Here is a 25,512-nt window from a genome sequence, read left to right as displayed (position 1 = left end):
ATAAACTTGGATTAGCAAACACAACGTGCCATTGGAACACAGGACTGATGGTTGCTGATAATGGGCCTCTGTACGCCTATGTAGATATTCCATAAAAAAATTCCAGCTACAATTGCCATTTACAACATTAACAATGTCTACACTGTATTTCTGATCAATTTGATGTTATTTTAAAGGACAAAAAAATGGCTTTTCTTTTAAAAACAAGGACATTTCTAAGTAACCCCAAACTTTTGAACGGTAGTGTAGATAGGAAAGTAAAGTACAGATACCCCAAGAAACTACTTAAGCAGTACTTAAGTACTTTACACCACTTGCGTAATTACAATGATAATTTAATATGGTCAATAAAAAATATATATATACAACATAAACATACTGTTGACACGCAGGCTATGGTGTAATTGATTGCCTTGTGTTGCCTTGTGTGGTAGGTTTTGTGGGTTTTGACACTGTTATGAAGGTGTCATAACCAGCCATAAAATAATGCAATACATGTGAAAACAGGTCTATGTGTCATGACAGTGTTATGACCATATTATAACAGGTTATGACACACACTACATGACCAAAAGTATGTGCACACCTGCTCGTCGAACATCTCATTAAAAAATCATGGGCATTAATATGGAGTTGGTCCCCCCTTTGCTGCTTTATCAGCCTCCACTCTTCTGGGAAGGCTTTACACTAGATGTTGGAACATTGCTGCGGGAAACTTGCTTCCATTCAGCCACAAGAGCATTAGTGAGGTTGGGCACTGATGTTGGGCGATTAGGCCTGGCTCGCAGTCGGCGTTCCAATTCATCCCAAAGGTGTTTGATGGAGTTGAGGTCAGTGCTCTGTGCAGGCCAGTCAAGTTCTTTCCCACCGATCTCGGCAAACCATTTCCATATGGACTTCGCTTTGTGCATGGGGGCATTGTCATGCTGAAAGAGGAAACGGCCTTCCCCAAACTGTTGCCACAAAGTTGGAAGCACAGAATCATCTAGAATGTCATTTTATGCTGAAGTGTTAAGATTTCCTTTCACTGGAACTCAGGGGCCTAGCCCGAGCCATGAAAAACAGCCCCTTGACCATTATTCCTCCTCCACTAAACTTTAAACTTTACAGTTGGCACTATGCATTGGGGCAGAGAGCGTTCTCCTGGCATCCGCCAAATCCAGATTTGTCGGTCGGACTGCCAGATGGTGAAGCGTGATTCATCACTCCAGAGAACGCGTTTCCACTGCTCCAGAGTCCAATGGCGGCGAGCTTTACACCACTCCAGCCGACGCTTGGCAATGCACATGGTGATCTCAGGCTTGTGTGCGGCTGCTCGGCCATGGAAACCCATTTCATGAAGCTCTTGTTTTACGCGCTACGAGCTTCAGCACTCAGCTGTCCTGTGAGCCTTGTATGGACTACCACTGAGCCGTTGTTGCTCCTAGACATTTCCACTTCACAATAACAGCACTTACAGTTGACTGGGGCAGCTCTAGCAGGGCAGAAATTTGACGAACTGACTTGTTGAAAAGGTGGCATCCTATGACGGTGCCATGTTGAAAGTCACTGAGCTATTCAGTAAGGCCATTCTACAGCCAATGTTAGCCTATCGAGATTTTTTTAAATGTTTGTTTATTTTTATTTGACCTTTATTTAACAAGGCAAGTCAGTTAAGAACAAATTCTTATTTACAATGACGGCCTACACCGGCCAAACCAGGACGACGCTGGGCCAATTGTGCGCCGCCCTATGGGACTCTCAAACACGGCCGGTTGTGATACAGCCTGGAGTCGAACCAGGGAGTCTGTAGTGTCGCCTCAAGCACTGAGATGCAGTGCCTTAGACCGCTGCGCCACTCGGGAGCCCCAGAATGTATGGAGGTGTGCTCGATTTTATACACCTGTCAGCAACGGGTGTGGCTGAAATAGCCGAATCCACTAATTTGACCGGGTGTCCACATACTTTTGTATATATAGTGTATTATGACATGGTTATGACTGTGTCATAATGTGTTATGACACTGGATGTCAAGTAAAGTGTTACCCTATAGAGCTTATTACGTTTTTCCATGTCAACTGGAAAATGAGAGGCATACACAATTAAACATCACAAATTATTTTATTAAGGATATACAGTGGGGGAAAAAAGCATTTAGTCAGCCACCCATTGTGCAAGTTCTCCCAATTAAAAAGATGAGAGAGGCCTGTAATTTTCATCATAGGTACACGTCAACTATGACAGACAAATTGAGAGAAAAAAAATCCAGAAAATCACATTGTAGGATTTTTAAATGAATTTATTTGCAAATTATGGTGGAAAATAAGTATTTGGTCACCTACAAACAAGCAAGATTTCTGGCTCTCACAGACCTGTAACTTCTTCTTTAAGAGGCTCCTCTGTCCTCCACTCGTTACCTGTATTAATGGCACCTGTTTGAACTTGTTATCAGTATAAAAGACACCTGTCCACAACCTCAAACAGTCACACTCCAAACTCCACTATGGCCAAGACCAAAGAGCTGTCAAAGGACACCAGAAATAAAATTGTAGACCTGCACCAGGCTGGGAAGACTGAATCTGCAATAGGTAAGCAGCTTGGTTTGAAGAAATCAACTGTGTGAGCAATTATTAGGAAATGGAAGACATACAAGACCACTGATAATCTCCCTCGATCTGGGGCTCCACGCAAGATCTCACCCCGTGGGGTCAAAATGATCACAAGAACGGTGAGCAAAAATCCCAGAACCACACGGGGGACCTAGTGAATGACCTGCAGAGAGCTGGGACCAAAGTAACAAAGCCTACCATCAGTAACACACTACGCCGCTCAGGGACTCAAATCCTGCAATGCCAGACGTGTCCCCCTGCTTAAGCCAGTACATGTCCAGGCCCGTCTGAAGTTTGCTAGAGTGCATTTGGATGATCCAGAAGAGGATTGGGAGAATGTCATATGGTCAGATGAAACCAAAATATAACATTTTGGTAAAAACTCAACTCAAGTCGTGTTTGGAGGACAAAGAATGCTGAGTTGCATCCAAAGAACACCATACCTACTGTGAAGCATGGGGGTGGAAACATCGTGCTTTGGGGCTGTTTTTCTGCAAAGGGACCAGGACGACTGATCCGTGTAAAGGAAAGAATGAATGGGGCCATGTATCGTGAGATTTTGAGTGAAAACCTCCTTCCATCAGCAAGGGCATTGAAGATGAAACGTGGCTGGGTCTTTCAGCATGACAATGATCCCAAACACACCGCCCGGGCAACGAAGGAGTGGCTTCGTAACGAGCATTTCAAGGTCCTGGAGTGGCCTAGCCAGTCTCCAGATCTCAACCACATAGAAAATCTTTGGAGGGAGTTGAAAGTCCGTGTTGCCCAGCGACAGCCCCAAAACATCACTGCTCTAGAGGAGATCTGCATGGAGGAATGGGCCAAAATACCAGCAACAGTGTGTGAAAACCTTGTGAAGACTTACAGAAAACGTTTGACCTGTGTCATTGCCAACAAAGGGTATATAACAAAGTATTGAGAAACTTTTGTTATTGACCAGTCTCTGTATAATTATTCCCTCTGCTCCCCCATGTCTTTGTGTGTTCTTGTTCCATGTGGATGTGTCGCTAGCTCGTGTTGAGCATAATGTTACTTTTTTCGCCGGGATATTCACCCGTGTGTTTTGTTTTCCCAGTACGCATTTAACCCTCCCGTTGTCCTAGGGTCAAAATGACCCGCCACTGTGTTGAACCAACTTTATTAAATTTTTATATTTTTGGGATCATTTGTGAGAAGGAGGCAGTGAGACTTTAAAGAAAGTATCACTGCCTCCTTCTCACAAATGATCCAAAAAATATACAAATTAAATAAAGTTGGTTCAACACAGTGGCGGGTCATTTTGACCCTAGGACAATGGGAGGGTTAAGTCGCACTGTATTTAGTTTATGCATTGCTGAGGACTGCTGGATTGGCCAAATAAACCCTGTTCTTTGATTCACACGTCCTGCGCCTGGCTCCGTCCTACTCACCTTGTTACATTGTAGTCATTGTGTCATTGTGGAGTTGCTATTTTCACCAGTTTTCTCATGTCAATTAACTCATGACATTCCTGGATTACTCATTATAATAATAAAGTTTGATTTAATCAAAAAACATGATAGTCAGTTTTAAAAAGGTTAACGGTACAAGACTGTGTACATATCTGTTTGGGTTGGCAAAATTACTACATATCCCATCAAGCCAAGCAGGGAGAGGCTGCCCGTTGTCACAGTTCCAAGACCAGTCAGAAACGTCCAGCTAACCCTATAGCAATGACGCCGGTGGATCTCAAAACTGAACTTGGATCCGTTTTAAGTAGCAATGATATCCTTCGCCACTGTCGTCTTATGACAGATACAGTATATTGAACCAGTCATGACTATTCAACAAAACAATAAAACTATAAATAATGTTTTAGTTTATTTCCAGCAAATGTCTTAGTTACATGATTGTATAACTAGCAAAGAAGTTTTGAAGTTGAGAGTGTTGTATTTATAAAGTTTGGCAATGAGGACAAAAACTAGCATAGTATAAACTAGCCAGCTAGTTTAGCCAGAGAAAACTGGTGGAAATGAGCTCGGGCCTAGTGCGCATGGGCGCACATGCGCACTAGGCTAATTCAGGAAACAGATTGTAGTTTTTATGTCCTGATATCAGGAGCGAAAAGTTTGATTAAACAATTCAGAGACTGAAACAAATAAATCAGATGACTTACAGTGGGGAAAAAAGTATTTAGTCAGCCACCAATTGTGCAAGTTCTCCCACTTAAAAAGATGAGAGAGGCCTGTAATTTTCATCATAGGTACACGTCAACTATGACAGACAAAATGAGGAAAAAAAATCCAGAAAATCACATTGTCGGATTTTTTATGAATTTATTTGCAAATTATGGTGGAAAATAAGTATTTGGTCACCTACAAACAAGCAAGATTTCTGGCTCTCACAGACCTGTAACTTCTTCTTTAAGAGGCTCCTCTGTCCTCCACTCGTTACCTGTATTAATGGCACCTGTTTGAACTTGTTATCAGTATAAAAGACACCTGTCCACAACCTCAAACAGTCACACTCCAAACTCCACTATGGCCAAGACCAAAGAGCTGTCAAAGGACACCAGAAACAAAATTGTAGACCTGCACCAGGCTGGGAAGACTGAATCTGCAATAGGTAAGCAGCTTGGTTTGAAGAAATCAACTGTGTGAGCAATTATTAGGAAATGGAAGACATACAAGACCACTGATAATCTCCCTCGATCTGGGGCTCCACGCAAGATCTCACCCCGTGGGGTCAAAATGATCACAAGAACGGTGAGCAAAAATCCCAGAACCACACGGGGGGACCTAGTGAATGACCTGCAGAGAGCTGGGACCAAAGTAACAAAGCCTACCATCAGTAACACACTACGCCCGCCAGGGTCTCAAATCCTGCAGTGCCAGACGTGTCCCCCTGCTTAAGCCAGTACATGTCCAGGCCCGTCTGAAGTTTGCTAGAGTGCATTTGGATGATCCAGAAGAGGATTGGGAGAATGTCATATGGTCAGATGAAACCAAAATAGAACTTTTTGGTAAAAACTCAACTCGTCGTGTTTGGAGGACAAAGAATGCTGAGTTGCATCCAAAGAACACCATACCTACTGTGAAGCATGGGGGTGGAAACATCATGCTTTGGGGCTGTTTTTCTGCAAAGGGACCAGGACGACTGATCCGTGTAAAGGAAAGAATGAATGGGGCCATGTATCGTGAGATTTTGAGTGAAAACCTCCTTCCATCAGCAAGGGCATTGAAGATGAAACGTGGCTGGGTCTTTCAGCATGACAATGATCCCAAACACACCGCCCGGGCAACGAAGGAGTGGCTTCGTAAGAAGCATTTCAAGGTCCTGGAGTGGCCTAGCCAGTCTCCAGATCTCAACCCCATAGAAAATCTTTGGAGGGAGTTGAAAGTCTGTGTTGCCCAGCGACAGCCCCAAAACATCACTGCTCTAGAGGAGATCTGCATGGAGGAATGGGCCAAAATACCAGCAACAGTGTGTGAAAACCTTGTGAAGACTTACAGAAAACGTTTGACCTGTGTCATTGCCAACAAAGGGTATATAACAAAGTATTGAGAAATGTTTGTTATTGACCAAATACTTCTTTTCCACCATAATTTGCAAATAAATTCATTAAAAATCCTACAATGTGATTTTCTGGATAAATTTTTTTTTGTCATTTTGTCTGTCATAGTTGACGTGTACCTATGATGAAAATTACAGGCCTCTCTCATATTTTTAAGTCGGAGAACTTGCACAATTGGTGGCTGACTAAATACTTTTTTCCCCCACTGTACATTTCAGGAGAGCGAATCAATATACAATCCCGAAATCAGCTATAACTGTCAATATTAAAACAAAGCTTAAAACTATGTTTGAGTGAACCCTGAATACAGAAAATGTATGGTGAAGTAACTTCCGGACACTGTAGAGTCCCTCCTCCTCACCACTCTATAGCAAAATGAAGCATTGCATTTGATTTATGGAATTTGATTGATCATTTGAATTTTGACAGTGTTAAACCACATGGAGATTTTAGTTTTTGTCACAATTCATGCTATCACAACAAGGAAATGAAATGGCAAACATAATAATTAATTTGTCATTTAAGCATTTACATTACATTTTTAAATGTGTCAGTGTTGTACTGGATAGTACCATGGACATTAAATATCAAGCACACTTTGCTATTTCTTTTTCAAATTGGCAGGCAGTATTCATATTCATGAAAATGATAATTTAAAATATTCCTTTGAATTTGAATTATATATTTTTTTACAAAACATATATTTCTTCTGTGAGGTGTTGAACCTATATCCCAGAGGACCTCAATTGTAATTGGTACGTGTAATCGTCAACACATTTTGTAAGTTAAAATTCGGTCATGCCACAAATAGTAGAACTCAGAGTAAACCATTCAGCGGCTTTACTTAAGTAAATGAAGTGAGGATGAATGCATTAGGAGAAGCAGATGGGGCTTAAGCCAGCTAACAGACAGATAATTTAATTCAAAACCCTACTGTTTTTACACAGGCATGTGATATTGAATTTTCCGTTTTGTGAAATACTTAGTGTTCGTGGCACAGAATCAAAGGTCAAATGTCAAATATCATTCTCTGATGATGCAGTATCTGCTAACAACAACGTTTCTCTCAGTAACCCATATTGCCTTTACTGATGCCCTACATCTAAAGGCATGCTGCTCATAACTGAATATTTAAACATCCCCAGTGTCCTCTCCTGTAGCATAGCTCTCTAGCATCCTATCTTCAAACTGCGTAACCATCCAGGGTTGGCAGAGATATTGTGTAGTATGAGCCCTCCCTCTCTAAAAATCACATCACATGCATTGGCAGGATACAGAATAGAAAGGAGGAGCCATTTGTCATTTCCGATGACAACTCCTTCCATTCATATTATTATATTTTGTTCAGTGACGGATAGATTAGAGTAAGCCTTCAAGCATGCCATACGTAAAAATGTATGCACACATGACTGTAAGTCGCTTTGGATAAAAGCGTCTGCTAAATGGCATATTATATTATAAGCAGCACAGATGGTGCTTTCTGAACACCTGTAAATAGTGATTATGCTGGCATTGATGGTTTCCATAGAAACTCAGCATCGGAGGGGTGCCTAAAAAGAGGTGAGGGAGCTGAGAGGAGGAAAAAAAACAGTTTTCCTTGGTTTTGTCTATATTTTAGATGATACATTCTTTATGAAGATGGGTGCTTATAGGGAAAAGTGTGACTTGTATCACTGTGTCTGCTACCTCTTTCTATGGAGAGAGATGGTGGGGGGGAGGGAGGTTCATCACTATTTTTTGCTGGGAAAACGGGTGGACGGGTGTTTGAATCTCTCTGCTGGTTGGGGATCTGGACTTTGCTGAATCAGTTTTGATCTACAGTATGTTCAGCCAGTGAGTAGAACCAATTCTGGTCTGAAGAGGTTTGTTCCGGCGTGGCACTCCCTCAGCTTATTCACTGCAGGTTGGCTCTTACAGGCCAGGGCTGGCCCATATTCATCTAACTGTTTATCTCACTCTTCTTCGCACACACTTGGTTTAACCTTCTAACAAACAATATTGATCCAGTTTATTTAACAACATGAACACCTCTGTCTCCGCCTCACATACGAACAATGCCCTATACCACCTCTATGCATTAACACTCTGTGGTCCTTCATCACACCCTTCCACTGACAATCTTGATCTAGTCCTTCTCTCATTTCCTGGTTGCAGATGTTATACAGAACCCTACAGAGTACAGACAATCTCAATCCTTATGCTACTCGTCTTGTTCTTGTCCTTTTGCTTCTTCTCCGAGACAACTGGACCACCAATGGGGAGTGCCATGAGGCACCGGAAGTCGTCCTACTCCTAAGTCAAAGACAAGATCTGAGCTGTGAGATCCAGCAGGGGGAGAAGCTGTAGTAACCATCTGTTTTATGTTTTTATGTTGCACAGCTATCTGTCTCATTACAATAATCTCCCACACTCCAAAGACGCTCTCCAAAGGATACACACACTGTCTCTGAAACAGCTTTGAAGAGCAGAGCATGCTTGAGGGATCAAAGCTGTAGGGATGTGTGTGTGTGTGTGTGTGTGTGTGTGTGTGTGTGTGTGTGTGTGTGTGTGTGTGTGTGTGTGTGTGTGTGTGTGTGTGTAAAAGTGTGCATGCATTTTTTTAAACCCTTAAATTCACCAGCCTTGCATTTTAAACAGTATTTGGCCAGAGGGAGCTACTTTAGCAGTTGCTCTAAATATGGAGAACTTAGACAACATTTCAGCGACATCTGTGGTGCCTCTTGTGAAAGTCATTCACCTCTCCAACTGTGTCATATCTAAATAAGCAATGGCTGGTTGGCTTACATGTGAGGGACTATTTTGGGCTTGCATCACTTAGAGGTGCCTTGCGTAGATTTTTTGTTTGAATACAGTGATAGCTTAGGGCTCTATTCAATCCGTAGTGCTGAAGATCCGCTTTATAGTGCGGTTGACAGTTAAAGGCAATGTTCATGCGGTCGTGGAGACTGCATTAACGGTAAACACTGTATACTGTATTAACATTTGAAGGAGATTTAATTCCAGTTTGTCTACACATTTATAATTGATATGTTGGATTCACGTCTCCATTGAAACCAAAAATCTAAGTTAAAGATTAGGACTAAATCAAACCAAACTTTAAATGCAATTTAAATACAGTTTGATTTGATTTTGTCCTATTTTTTAACTTAGATTTGTGGTTGAGATGGAGACATGAATTCAACATATTTAGTGTTAACAATAAATATGAATACATTGTTAACAATTGTTAATTCCATTTGAAATCAACCAAAGTTTGAAACCCTACACTCTTAGAAAAAAGTTTTCCAAAAGGGTTCTTCGGCTCCCCATAGGAGAACCCTTTGGAGAACCCTTTTTGGTTCTAGGTAGAACCCTTTTGGGTTCCATGTAGAACCCTCAGTAGAAAGGGTTCTACATGGAACCCTAAAGGGTTATATCTGGAACCAAAAAGGGTTCTTCAAATAGTTATTCTATGGGGACAGCAGAAGAACCCTTTAAGGTTCTAGTAAGCACCTTTTTTTCAAATAGTGAAGGCCTATATGTATTGTCTATTTTTTGTTGAATCCTGTGTTGAATTTAAACAATAGCTGTTGATGACTTCTCAAATGATACATTGGCCTGAATAGCATTATTGATGATATATGATTGATAAAATATGGTTACATTTCATTTGCTCTGTTAAACCTACCATTTGGAATGACTTTGATAGCAACAGTGAATCTATTAAGTGGAGATTTCTCAACAATAATTTTCACGATAGCACATTGGTAACAGTCAGTGAGAAATATCATAGCTAAGCAGGCCTGGTCTTTGTGAAAACCCTGGATGGGAGATCAAAGGCATAGCTGTAGATAGATCAACTTTCCAGTAGGAGGTGCTGCCCAACCTAATTTCTGTATTTTCTTATAGTGGCTATTACGTTGAAGATCTGACGTTTTTTCAAAGGTACAAATAAACATGTTTTATACAAGGTTTGTCTATGTTGAAAATTGGTTACCATGATGGCATAATGCTGTGGTTTAAATTTCACCCTCAAAACAACAGTTGATTACTTTTTTTCAAATCCAATGTATTTTCCACGTAGATTCCACATCACACTACATTGACAAATTACCTTGAAACAACATTGATTTAACCATATTGTGTACGGTGGGATGCCACTTTTGATATATCTACAGCAATCATCTTGACAATCTTTGTAAGTGATTTTCTTTGGTCCTGTACCATACTATAGACCTTAACAAGTGATACCCAGACTGATTTCTCATCGTTTATTTCTCATGGCCAGGTGTATTGGCCAATGTTCCACTGCAGTCACATGACTTCTCCGTTAAGGTATATGACTGATGGCTCTCTTAAACAGTCCCTGATTAGATGATCAATCAAACATTGACGTTGTAATTAGACACACAAATCAGCCAGAGGGACATGGCCACCCAGTACTATGGGAATGAGAATCAACTGACAGATAAAGCATGGGACTCAGACCAGAAATCATTGAAGAAGGCACTGTTCTCTCTTCACTGTCAGTCACAACTCTGAAGGAGCTGTGGTACTCCATCGCAATGCATCACAATGCTGATCTACTGTATAAATCATGTGAATGTGGCTCCTTTTTTGCTTAAGTTGAGTTACAGTGCGTAGCCTCACCTTAAATAGCCCTTTTGAGCAACAGGGGTGCGTTCAGTTTGCTTCAACGTTTGCTACGATGTGTGATGGTTTGTACTGAATGGCACATTTCACCAAACAGTGCACACCATTTGCTCCAGTTTGGTGGTTGTGGCGAGGTGTGGCCTGATCAATTCCAGTTTGTGTGACCCTCTGAAATCGCAAACCTTGTGCAGCACACATATGGTAAGTGCCTTCTAGGCCACCATTATCACTTTTTTCAACTGGTCGTTCAGTACGCAACCCTAGTGTCTGGCCAGACACAAGTCATGGGATGTCCGTTTCTGTAGGCAAGACCTCATGCTACCACATAAATAGTAGGCTACCTTGTGCAGCACACATATGGTAAGTGCCTTCTAGGCCACCATTATCACTTTTTTCAACTGGTCGTTCAGTACGCAACCCTAGTGTCTGGCCAGACACAAGTCATGGGATGTCCGTTTCTGTAGGCAAGACCTCATGCTACCACATAAATAGTAGTGTTGTGTTCGAGACCACCTAAAGCGAGACTGATTCAAGACCAAGACCGAAGCAAATCGAGTCTGAGTCAAGACCAAGACAAGGGGTCCGAGACCAGAAAAATGTGTCAATTCATCACCATAATAAGAGTACACGATATCCAGTATTTCTGTGTTCATATTTCAGAACAACATATGGGTTCTTTAGACATTCAGAGTAGTGAAAAAATGCATGCTGAGGGGAAATAGAGCCACTCTACAAATTATTACCAAACACAGTGGAGAACAATGGGCCTTCTACGCCTTCAGAGAAGGGCTAAGGATTGATCGAATAATAATAATAATAATATTATTATTATTATTATTATTATTATTATTATTATTATTATTATTATTATATTATTTTCAATGATGTTCTGACTTAGGCATCAAAGAAAAATCCTGATTGATTTTCAGGATTTTTCTTTGCTGGTCTCTAGGGAGATAAATCTAGCTAGCTAAGTCAGCCACTGGCTAGGCCATCAGAGGTTATAGTAGATAAAGACATCTGCCATTCAACTGTATTAGGGCAAGGTTTTGGAGTGACACTGGAATCAACCAATCACATTTTCACTTAATAGGTGGGACCGTTTTTACAAAAACGTATGGAAACTTCTGCTTTCTTGAAGGCCAACAGTTCACTGTGCAATAGCGAGAAGTTGTTTTTTCCCACTGTCTAGTTAGCTAGCTTTTGTTGTCGGCTAATTTGCAGCGGCTGCAGCAGGTGTTATCAAAGAGGATGTTGTTGCTAATTTGTTAGCTCGCTTTTCAAGAATAACTTTCAACAAGAAGTTACGTTTCAAATTATCATAATCTGGTGAGTGGAAATGTGTGTTTTATTGCAGCGCGCTTGCTGTTGTTCGCCATCTCTTTGAAAATAACTTATGTGTGTGAAACATTGTTGCATTTAAAGTGGAACTGACAGCATTTTAGCAACATGAAATCTTATTAAAGTCTGTTCATATACAACCCCAGTAAGAATATTATACTTTTAAAACATTTTCTGACAAGCAACCACTTAGATATGGTCATTTTCACGTTTTCATAAATTCTTAGAATGTTTGGGAATTATGGCATTTGTGAAAATTATATAGCAATATAGAGAGGGAAAGCGGCTGTGCGTTTGGACAATTAATAGACACTGCAGTAAATAAAACCAAATACAAACATCTGTCTTGTCCATGACCGGAGTCTACACAGACCGGTGCACTATAGCCAATCAGAGCTATAGTAGGCCTTTATACAAACAAGCCATTTGCCACACAGGCCTGCCATTCACTTTGAACTGGACTGTGTGTTTACAGGTAGTTGCAACAGCGCAACTGTAGATCATTAGAACGCATTCGCCAAAAGCCACAAAATACACCTGAATGGATTTCTGCAAATATGTAAACACCACAGGAGTCCTCTTACATTTGGGAACTTTACAGTCCTATTGATTAAACAACCATGAAAAGGTAGGAGGCTCTCTCTCCCTCAGTTATGCACATCAACAACAACAAGATCAACAACTAATGCTAGCCAGAGCAAGATGAGCTCAAATCTAACGAAGGAACATTAGTTAAACCCTCTCAAACTTTTTCTGCTAGTTGGCCGTCAAAATTGCACTGACAAATGAAGGGGAATTGTAGCCTCCTCGTCCTTCTGCAGCTTGCCTGCCAATGCATGCTTGTCCCAACCAAGCACCCAAGCTAACTGGCTAAAGTAGCTACTTCCAGACACAAATGAGAGAACACCTCACTCTGACCATTTTACTCGCCGTAGGAGAGTTGGTTAGGCTGTTTACATGTTATCTAGAGCGTTCTTGACTATTACTTTTTTGCCTACATTTATTGACACTGGTCATATTCAGCGGGTGTTGCACGCTCGTAAATTCATCAGTTGTTCTGCGCTCTGGCACACTCAGACGAGAGTGCTCTGAAATCGGAGTAGATACCCAGAATGGTAGATAGCCAGAGTGAATTTGCGAACCCAAGAGATATGCTAACTGGATAACTGTCGTTCAAGTTCTTGCTAGCTAACCAAATCCCACCTGCATCTCTAGCTGTGTATAGCCACCGAAAAACTACATGAGGGGAAAAAGTCAGTCACTTACCCACTCCTCCAATGGCATGACATGACATCCTCCTAGCAGCTAGCTAAAGTTAGGCTCCGTGTTTTTAGCTTGCTACATAAATAGATACACTAGCCTATTAGCTACATTATGACTGACTGGTGATCATTGCCCTTGCTAGTTTGATTGTATTGACATTCCCAGCCTTAGTTACAGTGGGGAGAACAAGTATTTGATACACTGCGAATTTTGCAGGTTTTCCTACTTACAAAGCATGTAGAGGTCTGTCATTTTTATCATAGGTACACTTCAACTGTGAGAGACGGAATCTAAAACAAAAATCCAGAAAATCACATTGTATGATTTTTAAGTAATTAATTTGCATTTTATTGCATGACATAAGTATTTGATCACCTACCAACCAGTAAGAATTCCGGCTCTCACAGACCTGTTTGTTTTTCTTTAAGAAGCCCTCCTGTTCTCCACTCATAACGTGCATTAACTGCACCTGTTTGAACTCGTTACCTGTATAAAAGACACCTGTCCACACACTCAATCAAACAGACTCCAACCTCTCCACAATGGCCAAGACCAGAGAGCTGTGTAAGGACATCAGGGATAAAACTGTAGACCTGCACAAGGCTGGGATGGGCTACAGGACAATAGGCAAGCAGCTTGGTGAGAAGGCAACAACTGTTGGTGCAATTATTAGAAAATGCAAGAAGTTCAAGATGACGGTCAATCACCCTCGGTCTGGGGCTCCATGCAAGATCTCACCTCGTGGGGCATCAATGATCATGAGGAAGGTGAGGGATCAGCCCAGAACTACACGGCAGGACCTGGTCAATGACCTGAAGAGAGCTGGGACCACAGTCTCAAAGAAAACCATTAGTAACACACAATGCCGTCATGGATTAAAATCCTGCAGCGCACGCAAGGTCCCCCTGCTCAAGCCAGCGCATGTCCAGGCCCGTCTGAAGTTTGCCAATGACCATCTGGATGATCCAGAGGATGATCCATGGGAGAAGGTCATGTGGTCTGATGAGACAAAAATATAGCTTTTTGGTCTAAACTCCACTCGCCGTGTTTGGAGGAAGAAGAAGGATGAGTACAACCCCAAGAACACCACCCCAACCGTGAAGCATGGATATGGAAACATCATTCTTTGGGGATGCTTTTCTGCAAAGGGGACAGGACGACTGCACCGTATTGAGGGGAGGATGGATGGGGCCATGTATCGCGAGATCTTGGCCAACAACCTCCTTCCCTCTGTAAGAGCATTGAAGATGGGTCATGGCTGGGTCTTCCAGCATGACAACGACCCGAAACACACAGCCAGGACAACTAAGGAGTGGATCCGTAAGAAGCATCTCAAGGTCCTGGAGTGACCTAGCCAGTCTCCAGACCTGAACCCAATAGAAAATCTTTGGAGGGAGCTGAAAGTCTGTATTGCCCAGCGACAGCCCCGAAACCTGAAGGATCTGGAGAAGGTCTGTATGGAGGAGTGGGTCAAAATCCCTGCTGCAGTGTGTGCAAACCTGGTCAAGACCTACAGGAAACGTATGATCTCTGTAATTGCAAACAAAGGTTTCTGTACCAAATATTAAGTTCTGCTTTTCTGATGTATCAAATACTTATGTCATGTAATAAAATGCAAATTAATTACTTAAAAATCATACAATGTGATTTTCTGGATTTTTGTTTTAGATTCCGTCTCTCACAGTTGAAGTGTACCTATGATAAATATTACAGACCTCTACATGCTTTGTAAGTAGGAAAACCTGCAAAATCGGCAGTGTATCAAATAGTTGTTCTCCCCACTGTACGTTTGTCTGTTTATGTCCAGAATATTGAGTAATTGAAACTGAAACAGCGCATCCCGAATGGAGGCAGCAAACAATGTACCAGGCCAGCTGTGATTTACAACCTGATAGCAATATTTTTTGGACTACCAAGAAATGTATTGGTGAATCATATGAATCATGCATTGAGCTGCATCCATCTATTCTGCCAACAATTCCTTAGTGTACGTCATGGAACGTTGAGTCAAATATAATCTATTTTTAAAACCTTTTATGAAGTTGGTTTTGCAGCATAAACTGGGAATTTGACATTTTTTACTGATATTATGATTGTCTGTTTGTTTCATATATGCAAAGTAGTTAAAATGCTGTCAGTTACACTTTAAACTTTAGCTCACCGGTTACTTTGTGTGCTAAATATTAAATGTTTTTTTGCAATGGGAAGTAATAGTGGTACATTTTGATTGGGAAATACTTAATGGTAGTGTTTTTGTATTCTTATGATTGGGACCTACTGGCTTATTATTTCAGAGTTGATGGACTGCTTATCCTTTAACATCATGCTGTGTTTGACTGCTGTCTTTCCATTGTCCCTATGCAGTGGTGTAGAGGTGCCAGGAGAAGGCGGTACAGTCTAATGTTGTCAAAAATGTCCCAAACAGCCTGCCCATTGTAGGAAATGCACCCTTTGTGAAAGAGCCTATGTTTTCCAATTGTTTTTTATGAGTTTTTCTTTAGATGTTTCAGATTTTCACTCTCAAAATCTCACTAGAAAATAAATACATTCAGTGGTGGAAAAAGTACCCAATTGTCATACTTGAGTAAAAGTAAAGGTACCTTAATAGACAATGACTCAAGTAAAAGTGAAAGTCACCCAGTAAAATACTACTTGAGTAAAAGTCTAAAAGGATTTGGTTTTAAATATACTTAAGTATCAAAAGGATGCTTGTATAATACACATCATTGGTCTTTTGGTTATGCAGGTAATGCTTGTAACGCCAGGGTAGTGGGTTCGATCCCCGGGACCACCCATACACAAAAAAAATTATGCACGCATGACTGTAAATCGCTTTGGATAAAAGCGTCTGCTAAATGGCATATTACATTACATATTACAAAAGTGAATGGAATTACTCAAATGTACTTAAGTATCAAAAGTAAAAGTATGAATCAATCCAAATTCCTAATATTAGCGAGGGGTACACTCCAACACTCAGACATCATTTACAAATGAAGCATTTGTGTTTAGTGAGTCCTCCAGATCAGAGGCAGTAGGGATGACCAGGGATGTTCTCTTGATAAGTGTGTGAATCGGACCATTTGTAGCAACATTTTAAATTGTGTTTTTTATATTGGATAAAAGTAAAGACTCAGAGCTAGAAAATGTTATATGATACACTACAGTTGAGGAACAATGGGAAAGTAATTCTGCTTTGAAAGTTGATACACTTGGAACCTCACTTTTGAGAAAATGGCCTGTTTTGGTACACCTACTGGAGAGCTTTTCTTTGTCTACACCCATTCAGCATCGTTCACACCCTCTTAAGCTTTAGCCCCAACCATCTATTTAAGGATTCTCATGTAATGCCATGTACTAAACAACCAAAGATTTCAAGACTAAAGGCTGGTTTATACTACGGGTGTGTTTGTACATTTAATCTGGAGTGCCAGAGTGTGCTCTGGGCGTTCGTGAACTCAGAGCGTTGTCAGATTGTCCGTTCAGAGAGTTTTTCGCTCTCGGAGTGTTCAGAGCACACACTGGACGCTCTTGCCAAAGAGTAGGGTTGATCCGAGTGTTCTGTCCTGACAACAGCAGTCAAGCACCCAAGCTAACTGACTAACGTTGGCTAGCTTGCTAGCTACTTCCAGACACAAATGAGAGAACAGCTCACTCTGACCAGTTTACTCACCCTAGCAGAGCTGGTTAGGCTGTTTTTATGTTATCCAGTGCATTGGTGACTGCAACTGTGATGCTGGCAACAATTTAATTACGCTTTTTTTGCCAACGTTTACTGACACCGGCCATATTCAACGGGTGTTGAGCGTTCGTAAATTCGTCAGTTATTCTGTGCTCTGGCACACTCAGACGAGAGTGCTCTGAAATTGGAGTAGATAGCCAGAGTGAGTTTACCGGCTACGTCTATCAACAGTTGTCGCAGTGACATCATTAACATTCTACTGAAATGGTTACTTGCATAGTGGAGTCTTTTGTTAAGACATGTAGCTAGCTAGCTAGCCAAACAATGAACCATAATCCCAATTTATGAAGTTACTACCCTACATGAATCTGCAGGTAGCTAACCAACCAGATTCAATGTTAGCTAGCTAACATTAGGCTATAACGAGCAAAGCAAATGGCTCTGAGATACAAATAATATTACTACACAGATCATACATGTAACGTTAGCTAGCGAGCCAGCCAGCTAACGTTAGCTAACTAGCTAATTGTACACTTTAACATGAAATTAAATCGACATTCTGACAAAGTTAGAAACATGTAATATCTGAAAATGTACCTAGCTAGACTATCTTACCTGTATATATGGATGGACGCGTGACATACAGTTTCCTGAAACGAGTCACATTTTCCTGTCAAAATGTAACAAGTATTTTGGGTGTCATGGAAAATGTATGGAGTAAAAAGTACATTATTTTCTTTAGGAATGTAGTGAAGTAGAAGTAAAAGTTGACAAAAATATAAATAGTAAAGTACAGATACCCCAAAAAAACTACTTAAGTAGTACTTTAAAGTATTTTTACTTAAGTGCTTAACACCACTGCAAAAAATGTGATGGACTAAGTCCACAACAATGCTTAAACAAAATCAATCTGATTGGGTAGGCCTGTCAGTGCCTGGCTCCCCAGTGGGTGGGTGGACCAGGCCCATCCATGTATACGCCCCTGATTTAAACATGGCATGATGACAATTGCGCACCACAAATAGGCCACTGGGTTGACTCGCCGGACCACTCTGAATGGCCCGACGAACCGGGGGGGCAGCTTCCTGGAATCCACGCAGAGGGGAATTCCCGCATGGAGAGCCACACCCGGGGCCGGGTGACGCCTACGGTCAGCCTGATGTTGAGACCTGACCGAGGCCCGCTTAAGCGCCGCCCGTACCTGCCTCCAGGTGCGGCGACAGTGACTGATGTGGGCCTGGACCGACGGGAACACCGCCTCCTCCTCTTGCTCGGGGAATAGAGGGGGTTGGTACCCGTATTTGTACTGGAAGGTGGACAGGCCGGTGGACGAGCAGAGAAGGGTGTTGTGGGCGTACTCCGCCCACGCCAGTCGCTGACTCCACATAGCTGGGTTGTCGGAAGACAAACTGACGGAGGCGTCGAGGCAGGTGGCGAATGCCTTCCAGAACCTGGAGGCGAACTGAGTGCCTCGATCCGACACCACATCTTGGGGAAGGCCGTGGACCCGGAAAACATGCTGCACCACCAACTTAGCCATCTCCCGGGCCAACGTGGGTTTGAGAAGGGGAATGAAGTGGTTAGCCTTCGTAAACCAGTCCACAACGACCAAGATGATCCCTACCCCCGGCAGGGCGGAAATGAAATCCAGCGAGATGTGGGACCAGGGGCGCTTGGGGATAGGCAGAAGTCCGAGCAGCCCTGCCACGGGCTGACGTGAGCTCTTCGTGCGTGCGCACACCGGGCAACCAGCCAAGAAGGCGTGGGTATTCCCCTCAGCTGATGGCCACCAGAACCTCCTATGCAGGAACTCAAACGTCCTGGCGCCCCCCAGATGGCTTGTGAGGTCGGACGCGTGCGCCCACTGAAGCAGTCGCGAACACGCCGCCTTGGGTACGTACATCCTCCCCGATGGACCGCCGCCCCGATCGGGCTCCCGCCGTAGCGCTGATCTGACCAGCCTATTGATTCCCCACGAAACTGGGGCAGCAATCAGGGCATTGGGTACATTGGGGTCATCCCTCTCCACCAGGTTAACGGTATAAGATCGTGAACTGGAACCTGGTGAAGAACAACGCCCACCTGGCCTGGTGCGAGTTGGGCCTCTTGGCCCCCTGAATGTAGGCTAAGTTCTTATGGTCAGTCCATATGACTACTGGATGGGCAGCCCCCTCTAGCCAATGCCTCCACTTCCCCAGGGCGAGCTTGTCCGCTAGCAGCTCACGGTTCCCCACATCAAAAAGTCTGGGAGTCTCTGGAGTTGCGGTTTCGGTTCCGGCTCAGCAAACATACGAAATAGTAACTACGACTGAAATAATAAAGAAAGAGGGAGAACACTTCTCGAGTACCTGTTCATAATTCTCCATTCAGACACCGATTAGTACTGCTGAGCATAGAGAAACTAGCAGAGAAAACTGAGCAAGGGAACACAGGGAAGTGAGGGCATAAATACAGGTGAACAGGTAGACACAGGTGACACCAATAGGATCATGATTAGTCCAGACTGTGAGGAAGGAGGTGCCAAAGGTTGGCGGAGGATGACACCTCTGTAGCTCAATTGGTAGAGCATGGCGCTTGTAACGCCAGGGTAGTGGGTTCAATCCCCGGGACCACCCATACCTAAAAATGTATGCACACATGACTGTAAGTTGCTTTGGATAAAAGCATCTGCTGAATGGCATATTATTATTATTATTATTATTATTATATTATACCTAGTGGGTCGCTCCAGAACTGCGACCCCCTTCCGTAACACTGGGATGCATTCAGTGCCTTGTAGAGTGGAGTAATAATGGGGAGATTTAGTTGAGTGTTTTCCCAACTGGCATTGCATATTTACATTTACATTTACGTCATTTAGCAGACGCTCTTATCCAGAGCGACTTACAAATAGGTGCATTCACCTTATAGCCAGTGGGATAACCACTTTACACTGTTTTTTTTTTTTGTGGGGGGGGTGGTGGGTTGGAGTGAAGGAGGGGGGGTAGAAGGATTACTTTATCCTATCCCAGGTATTTCTTAAAGAGGTGGGGTTTCAAATGTCTTCGGAAGGTGGTGAGTGACTCCGCTGTCCTGGCGTCGTGAGGGAGCTTGTTCCACCATTGGGGTGCTAGAGCAGCGAACAGTTTTGACTGGGCTGAGCGGGAACTATGCTTCCGCAGAGGTAGGGGAGCCAGCAGGCCAGAGGTGGATGAACGCAGTGCCCTCGTTTGGGTGTAGGGACTGATCAGAGCCTGAAGGTACGGAGGTGCCGTTCCCCTCACAGCTCCGTAGTTAAGCACCAGGGTCTTGTAGCAGATGCGAGCTTCAACTGGAAGCCAGTGGAGTGTGCGGAGGAGCGGGGTGACGTGAGAGAACTTGGGAAGGTTGAACACCAGACGGGCTGCGGCATTCTGGATGAGTTGTAGGGGTTTAATGGCACAGGCAGGGAGCCCAGCCAACAGCGAGTTGCAGTAATCCAGACGGGAGATGACAAGTGCCTGGATTAGGACTTGTGCCGCTTCCTGTGTAAGGCAGGGTCGTACTCTCCGAATGTTGTAGAGCATGAACCTACAGGATCGGGTCACCGCCTTGATGTTAGCGGAGAACGACAGGGTGTTGTCCAGGGTCACGCCAAGGCTCTTCGCACTCTGGGAGGAGGACACAACGGAGTTGTCAACCGTGATGGCGAGATCATGGAACGGGCAGTCCTTCCCCGGGAGGAAGAGCAGCTCCGTCTTGCCGAGGTTCAGCTTGAGGTGGTGATCCGTCATCCATACTGATATGTCTGCCAGACATGCAGAGATGCGATTCGCCACCTGGTTATCAGAAGGGGGAAAGGAGAAGATTAGTTGTGTGTCGTCAGCGTAGCAATGATAGGAGAGGCCATGTGAGGATATGACAGAGCCAAGTGACTTGGTGTATAGCGAGAATAGGAGAGGGCCTAGAACTGAGCCCTGGGGGACACCAGTGGTGAGAGCACGTGGTGCGGAGACAGCTTCTCGCCACGCCACTTGGTAGGAGCGACCGGTCAGGTAGGACGCAATCCAAGAGTGAGCCGCGCCGGAGATGCCCAGCTCGGAGAGGGTGGAGAGGGAGGATCTGATGGTTCACAGTATCAAAGGCAGCAGACAGATCTAGAAGGACAAGAGCAGAGGAGAGAGAGTTAGCTTTAGCAGTGCGGAGAGCCTCTGTGACACAGAGAAGAGCAGTCTCAGTTGAATGACCAGTCTTGAAACCTGACTGGTTTGGATCAAGAAGGTCATTCTGAGAGAGATAGCAAGAGAGTTGGCTAAAGACGGCACGCTCAATAGTTTTGGAGAGAAAAGAAAGAAGGGATACTGGTCTGTAGTTGTTGACATCAGAGGGATCGAGTGTTGGTTTTTTGAGAAGGGGTGCAACTCTCGCTCTCTTGAAGACGGAAGGGACATAGCCAGCGGTCAAGGATGAGTTGATCAGCGAGGTGAGGTAAGGGAGAAGGTCACCGGAGATGGTCTGGAGAAGAGAGGAGGGGATAGGGTCAAGCGGGCAGGTTGTTGGGCGGACTGCTGTCACAAGTCGCAATATTTTATCTGGAGAGAGAGGGGAGAAAGAAGTCAAAGCATAGGGTAGGGCAGTGTGAGCAGGACCAGCAGTGTCATTTGACTTAACAAACGAGGACCGGATGTCGTCAACCTTCTTTTCAAAATGGTTGACGAAGTCATCCACAGAGAGGGAGGAGGGGGGGATTCAGCAGGGAGGAGAATGTGGCAAAGAGCTTCCTAGGGTTAGAGGCGGATGCTTGGAATTTAGAGTGGTAGAAAGTGGCCTTAGCAGCAGAAACAGATGAAGAAAATGTAGAGAGGAGGGAGTGAAAAGATGCCAGGTCTGCAGGGAGTCTAGTTTTCTTCCATTTCCGCTCAGCTGCCCGGAGCTCTGTTCTGTGAACTCGCAATGAGATTCAGCAGGGAGGAGAATGTGGCAAAGAGCTTCCTAGGGTTAGAGGCGGATGCTTGGAATTTAGAGTGGTAGAAAGTGGCCTTAGCAGCAGAAACAGATGAAGAAAATGTAGAGAGGAGGGAGTGAAAAGATGCCAGGTCTGCAGGGAGTCTAGTTTTCTTCCATTTCCGGAGCTCTGTTCTGTGAACTCGCAATGAGTCATCAAGCCACGAAGCTGGAGGGGAGGACCGAGCCGGCCGGGGGGATAGGGGACATAGAGAGTCAAAGGATGCAGAAAGGGAGGAGAGGAGGGTTGAGGAGGCAGAATCAGGAGATTGGAGGGAGAAGGATTGAGCAGAGGGAAGAGATGATAGGATGGAAGAGGAGAGAGTAGCGGGAGAGAGAGAGCGAAGGTTGCGACGGCGCATTACCATGTAATCTGCTCATACAGTATGTCATGTAACCCCGTTCCACACACACAGACGCACACACATGCTGGGCAGGCCATTATTTTGGCTTCCATGGCTATGCCCCCATTGGATGACAATGCCCCAATCCACAGGGCACAAGTGGTCACTGACACTGAATGGTTTGATGAGCATGAAAACCATATGCCATGGCCGTCTCAGTCAACACATTTCAACCCAATTGAACACTGATGAGAGATTCTGGAGTGGTGCCTATGACAGTGTTTTCCATCAACAAACACCAAATTGTGGTATTTCTGGTGTAAAATTGTGTCATATTCCTCCAATAGAGTTTCAGACACTTGTAGAATCAATGACAAGGTGCATTGAAGCCGTTCTGGCTCGTGGTGGCGCAACACCCTATTAAGACACTTTATGTTAGTGTTTCCTTTATTTTGGCAGTTATCTGTACATATTGTACATAAAACATCAAACATGTTGTTATATACATGTATATAACATAGTGTTCAAACAATTGATTTTCAGGACAAACTCTTAAAATACTACATTTCCCAGAATGCATTAGTTTAACCCTCAAGTTGACCCTGAGGCCTTCAAAAAGAAGCCAAACAAATTAAATTGTTGGTGAAAATATACAGCAATTGGCTATTCTAAGCAAAAGGCTACAAGAGTATATGAACATTGTTTCCAGAGAAAAGTGATATATTCTTTGGTATCTGGAAGTGTGACCTGTCAGATTCAATGAAACTCTGATGTTCTATGACTGAGTGGAATTTATTTGAATTGCACTGTATTCAATTCTACTTCCTGTCACTCAAATTCAAATTCTACATCCTGTGGGGTGTGGCCAATTCAATTCAAATAAATTCCAAAATTCTGAATTGAGCCCAACCCTGGTAGTAAGTACTGCTCATGAATCATACTGTCAGTCTGCCTGCTGGGATGAGTGAGACTCCTGTATGTTATGGGGGATATAGGCATAGAATCTATATAACAGTCATTTTTTTCCGTTATAGTCATTCTATTTCTATGGATAGAAGAGTGATTGTGTATCCTCACCACCAGGGGGCACTCTGACATAACTGAAGTCTGGTTTAGATGCCATGTTTTACATTCAGCATCACTCCAAGGGAACTATAGTATTCTTTCTAACAAAGATGAGTTAGTTAAGAAGCTGAGGATAAAAATGGGCTTCTTCTATATAAATATTACCTGCCTCTCGCTAAATAGTAGAAAGGAGATTATTCAGTCGACGTTCCTATCGGTCCTAGACTATGGCGACATCATCTACTGTATATGAACGCAGCTGCCACTTCATTAAAGCCTTTAGATGCAGTTTATCATAGAGCACTGTGCTTTATTATGGGTGACAATTTTAGTACTCATCACTGCATTCTCTACCAGAAAGTTGGTTGGCCCTCTTTGATGTCACGTAGGTTGATACGGATATGAACCTCAGCCAAGAGAAGCATATCTGGAATCAATGTAGCTTAATATCTTGAATGAAATATATGCGGTGTATACAGTCAGTACTTGTCAACATGAAGAGAGAAAATAGGATGTCACATATCTCAGGATATTGAATGATTCCATATCCGGCCATAGCAAATGTCAATGTGTGATATTCTGAGTAATGCCAATATCATATATGTCTAAAAGACACATCTGGATTCAGAATTTGTCAGGATATGGTGCATATCCACAAAACTCAAAATATGCATTAGAAATGGTCTGTATTATCTAGAATATCAAAAACGTGTCATGTAAAGATATCCTCTGATATGGACCCTTTTCACCCAGTGTTCCCCTAACCTTAACCCTTTAATCTAACTCCTAATCTTAACCCTAACCCATAACCTTAACCCTTACCCCTAGCCCTAACCCCCTAGCCTAGCTAACGTTACCCACCTAGCGAATTGTAAATCGTAACATATCATATGAAATGGATGATGGACATCCACAAACGAATACATACCATACCAAACGTAACATATACTAATTTGAGTGTCCCGGATCTTTGTTTACTAAATTACATCTAACCCAGAGTCCAGGTTGCTTTCCCTCCCTTCTCAGATCACTTACTGAAGTACTTAAGCTGATGGGCAGAGAGAAATCAGAGGCTGCATTTTGGAGATAGCATATCTATCAATTCAACCATCCCCTAGAGGACCAGAGTTCTCTCAAGCTCCTTCACATAGGCTCCATGCATATCATGTTAATCCCAGCATTTGATGGGAATACCAAACCAATATACCTTTCATAGCAAGATGTTTTACCGCCCAACTTTACCATGCCACAAACCTATCAGCATAAACGTCACCTTTCATCTTTGGAATGCATGAAATCATGAAACTTCTATTGTTGTCCGACATCAAATGTGTATTTGTCAATCACAACGCATCATATAAATGCTTTTAATGCATTTATTCTCTCCATTTAAACATATGTAGTTCTGTCCTTGAGCTGTTCTTGTCTATTGTCACAGGAATGCTTTGGCACTTAGCCTGGGGGAATGCACACTGCCATTTCATATTTTTTTCTTGACTTTGACAGGCAAATATTTAAAGGCCCTTATATTTAGCTAATAAATGATGGGTTAATATGCATATCTTTTTAACTGAAACTACAAATCGTTAGTAGGCTATCTGTCTTCAGCCAAAATAACTGATGGGGGGTTTGAAAGAAGAGAAAGCGTGCGATAGGTGTGATCACATCCAACATGGATCAAAAAAGCTACTGTCTGAAATCATCCTACAGAGGTGCATCCAGGTCAGATTTTGTATTTATTTACATGATCAGAAAGAGCAGATTCTAATGCTAAATTAGGACATGGGCTCAAAAAGTAGGACATGGGCACTGCTTCAGAATAGGTTCCACATGTTCATGACACTCAAGTTGTGTGTGAAAAATATTATTTATATTTTATTCTGTTATATTCAATTATATTAAGTGTTACTATAACATATAGGCCCTATGTGTGTTGACTGTGATCAGGAATGTAGGCTAATTGTGTCTCTTGTAGGGCTGACCCCAATTAGTCGACTGGTCAATTATTTGGTCGTTAGGCTGTTGGTTGACCGAGATTGTTTTAGTCGAGCAGTAACAAATGTACAGTGGGGAAAAAAAGTATTTAGTCAGCCACCAATTGTG

The 25,512-nt window shown here is 42.9% G+C and overlaps 1 protein-coding gene across 1 annotated transcript in view; it reads left to right on the top strand.

Annotated features, from left to right (window-relative positions):
• Nucleotides 1–25,512, top strand: part of LOC121536642 (inactive dipeptidyl peptidase 10-like) — a 235,357-nt gene that overhangs the window by 15,437 nt on the left and 194,408 nt on the right. The gene's annotated exons all lie outside the window — the stretch shown is intronic.

Source organism: Coregonus clupeaformis, chromosome 23 (genome assembly GCF_020615455.1).
Source record: "Coregonus clupeaformis isolate EN_2021a chromosome 23, ASM2061545v1, whole genome shotgun sequence".
Taxonomy (NCBI): Eukaryota; Metazoa; Chordata; class Actinopteri; order Salmoniformes; family Salmonidae; genus Coregonus; species Coregonus clupeaformis.
Note: the sequence above shows the minus strand (reverse complement) of the source record. Positions and strands in the feature narration are given on the sequence as shown.